This window comes from Sitodiplosis mosellana, unplaced genomic scaffold, assembly GCF_009176505.1.
Source record: "Sitodiplosis mosellana isolate CC-2019 unplaced genomic scaffold, AAFC_SMos_1.0 Smas_scaffold_6966, whole genome shotgun sequence".
Lineage (NCBI taxonomy): Eukaryota > Metazoa > Arthropoda > Insecta > Diptera > Cecidomyiidae > Sitodiplosis > Sitodiplosis mosellana.
This window is the reverse complement of record NW_022602093.1, coordinates 539-4,338: the sequence shown is the minus strand read 5'-3', so window position 1 is coordinate 4,338 and position 3,800 is coordinate 539. Positions and strand designations below refer to the sequence as shown.

Sequence of the window (3,800 nt, the reverse complement as noted above, 5' to 3'; positions counted from 1 at the left end):
TATGCGAACGCTTTTCCATGGATAGCCGTGTGGAACGTGCATGGGAACGAGCAATTTTGGACGTAAGAATCCATCCGTATTATAAAGGGTGTGTCAAGATGCAGCACACACACACATATTTTAATACTCAATTCGTTGCATCGATTTATTTCTTCGTCTCTGAATACTTATGCCAATGAATATGATTTTCCCGTCTTCTCTTCATCGATGAGCATTTGATCAGTCGACAATAAAATCGCTATTTCGAAAAAACCGCACTCAGTTTTCCAATCCCATTTTTTTGCATGCAAATCACACACGAGATTAAATAATCAATAGATGAACCATTGAACTTATCACACGTTTTGTAATCAAGCTGCTATGCGTCAGTCAGGCCAATGACATGATGTCGACTTTTGATCTCAGCATCCAAAATTTCGAATTTAATTTCAGTGATTGCTATATCGCTCTCAGCATCTCATAGGATAACTGAACGATATAATTCAGCTGGCTGAGATGACGCAGCGACGCATCGCCCGAGTTTGTGCGATACACATACACACAATGCGCCCAGCGGTATCCGTATACACTCAGCCCCATTTAGTGACGCGCGGCATCGAATTGTGTGTGTGTATCACAAAGACTGGGGCGATAGACTTGGGCGATGCGTCACTGCGTCATCTCAGCCAACTGAAATATCTCGTTGAGTTATCCTATGAGATGCTGAGAGCGATATAGCAATCACTAAATTTAATCGTATTACTATAAATTTGAGGCGATAATTTTAAGAATTTATGAACAGAGCCGAGTTCCTATGCTCATCAAAAAAAAACCTAGAATGTGTAAATTGATATTCTCCATCGTTGCGTCATTTGAATTCGTGTTTAGTCGATTTGAATTTAAAACGCTGAAAAATTTCAAAAATGAAACCATTCCTTTAAAACTTTAAAGCGTTGAATCATGTCAAATCAGTTATTATTTAAACAGTTTGCCATGCTGAAATGCCGGCTAAATTCGAAAGCAATCAATCCCAATAAATGATATGGCAATACCAACCGATGGATATGTATCGGTTATTGGAGCTATTGGAACATTGAATTCAAGGCGAGAAGCAAATGCACACTCATACGATGGAATGAACGTTAACGCCGAAGATATTCGGATTGATTTTTCATCAAAGGTTAAGATTTTTCAATTGCATTTAAAAAAAAAACAGTTTTTCTTTCCCACACTGAACGATATAATTTCCAAAAATATAGATGGATCATGACTGCAAGTCGTCGCTAGATTCAGTGGAAAACGAGGCTACGAAGCACAAACGGGTTCACCATCATGGGGCATTGCGTGGTATTTGAACAATTTGCTCATTCCGGAACTGAATGTGGAACGTGGCGAAACGTATACATTCATCGTTGAGGGTGGCGATAAATCAAGCAACCCAGTCAGATATCATCCATTTTACATAACCGATTGTACACATTGATTACCTTTGGTCGAAATAAAGAAGGGCTTAGGAAGAAATTACAATTGTCTGGGATTTACAATGAAAAGATCATTTTGTATTTTCAAAAGTATATTCAACGCATGCGTTTTGTGTTTATTTCCTCTTTTAGTCTTCATAAATGTGTATGCGCTTAACGATACTAATAATCTAATGTTCAGTTTGGAAATTCTCACAGTTGCCTCATTTGCTATTGATCACAGGTTCGATCGCCCTAATCAGCACCATCTTCGGGACCATTCGGAGATGTCGGAGGTGTGATTGGCTTGGGGAAGTCATCAGTTATTGTTTTAATGATTTTTTCCTTCGTTTTCATTGCTCTATAATTCAAACAAAAGAATTGATTCAGTATTTCTGAAATTTTATCCAAGTCAATAATGTTGTGCCTATTTTAGTAGTTACCTGTCATGTACAGCCTTCACAATGCCAATTTTCGTTGCGGATTTTTGAGCACTTGGCACATTTTTTCAATTTGTCCAGCTCGGTCTGCATGTCAACTTGTTTTTTGATGACATCATCGTATTTTTTGGTGACATCACGGAGTTCTGCACGGATGGCACTGAACTGAGCCTGGGCATCACCAATGTTCTGGATGGCATCTGGTTTTTGAACGAGATGAGAATTAAAAAAATAATGTAACAATTTCTGTATTTTTTCCCGTCACAGCGTTGGAAGGTGAAACAATAGAATAAAATGAATAAATTACCATCGAGTGGATCCGATGCATTCACCATGTCCACCTCAGCATTGGCAGACGAGTTATTTGGAACGGAGACTGCATCACCTGAAACACCACGTTGGCCACTTCGTGTTGTTCTTACGCTCATATTTTACTTTGAAAAATGGGAAAAAAATGCACAATCAAAATTTTGAATTCTGAAAACGAAAAACTAATTTCAGTTCAAAACCAATTTGTTTTGCCAGTTCGAAATTTGTTCGATTTATGAAATTAAGAACAGTATTTACCTTTAACCTCTCTTTGTTTCTTAAGATGCACTGCACGCGGAGCGTTGTCTACAAATAATGGCGTTTCCGAAAATGGCAACTTGAAAAAAAAATCCTATACATCGGGTACCTCTGCTGTATTGCCACATGAACGACTCACACTTGTCATGTGTCAAACTTAGTTCTTTTTAAAAAAAATTATGAATTATCGTTCGAATGGTGGAAGAATTTTTTTAAAAAATTGAATCATTGAAACATTGACATTCTATTTCATTACAATGGAATGAAAGCATGCAAACAGCAATGAAGTAACAGTTAGATAGCTTGTGCCTTGTTTCATATTTGTGTTGAGTTCTGTTATTGTCAAAATGCACTAACACATTGAATCGTGCTACGGATGTGTGTATGCATTCAACTCTAGCCAAAGCTGAAGTCCAACAGCATTCAGTGTTTTGTGTTCGGAAGACTGCGGCAGAAAAACAAAAAACAAAATTCGCTCGCATGTATTTACTTCCTAACTTCAGTCGACTTGCTGAAAAGTACGCATCCAACAATTTTTTTTTCTTTTGTTACATATATATTGTGCTGTCATTAAATTTTGCCTGAAAATTTGTGCCGTCGATAATACAATCTTTTAGAAAAAATCTATTGAAACAGACAACTATCTGTTTCATTTTGTCCGAAAACAAAGAAAAGGGAAAAATATATCTGTATGTCCGTGTCTTGTTTGTTTGGATTCTTAAACCTGTGTGCTCCGAGTGCGTGTAAAAATCGTTGTTCTTCTATCTTTTCCCCCCAACCAACAAAAGATTGAATAAATACATAAAAAAAATATTAAGTAAATCCTAAACAAATATTTTGGTGCTGGAAGATTAGATTAACGGAGAAATTGTTGACAAGTGAAATTCAGAGAAAAAAAAATAAGAAGAAAAAAGGGACATGTGTGATTAGCAGATTTTATGATATTCAAGATCTATAAAAGACTTGTTTGTACTATGGCATCTTCAGTTAAGGGTTTCGTGTAATGAAAACAATAAGTTTCTTTGTGCATGTAGATTCTGCTCTCAGTTGATTTACTCTTCTCAATCCTTCCGTATACCCGGAAAATTTGTGATTTTTCCTCTATTGTTGTCGTTGTTGATGAAGGGTTTTTGGTTTGGAATAGCGCTGCAAAACATTCATTGTAAGTTTAATTTCTTGTGTAATCGTTTGAGACATGATGTTAAAACGGAACTACCAAATCGACTTCCTTCTAATACTCGCTGCATATTCTTACACGTTTTGCTTACAATATCTAAAAATAGCTTCATTCATGAGTTTCACGAGAGCTCAAAAGCCACACCGCGAAAGAATAGAATATAAATATATAGAGAAA

At 36.5% G+C, this 3,800-nt stretch overlaps 1 long non-coding RNA gene across 4 annotated transcripts; it reads right to left on the bottom strand.

The window, feature by feature from the left end:
* Nucleotides 1-1,558: 1,558 nt before the first annotated feature.
* LOC129580053 (uncharacterized) lies at nucleotides 1,559-2,568 on the bottom strand. 4 transcript variants are annotated; one of them, XR_008689326.1, is made up of 4 exons: nucleotides 2,447-2,568; nucleotides 2,187-2,313; nucleotides 1,883-2,079; nucleotides 1,559-1,800 (listed from the first exon to the last, which is right to left on the bottom strand). It is a non-coding gene; the product is annotated as an uncharacterized LOC129580053 (long non-coding RNA). The 4 variants fall into 4 exon arrangements; XR_008689325.1 differs by having other exon boundaries at nucleotides 2,187-2,370; nucleotides 2,447-2,521; XR_008689327.1 differs by having other exon boundaries at nucleotides 2,187-2,356; nucleotides 2,447-2,521.
* Nucleotides 2,569-3,800: the final 1,232 nt, after the last annotated feature.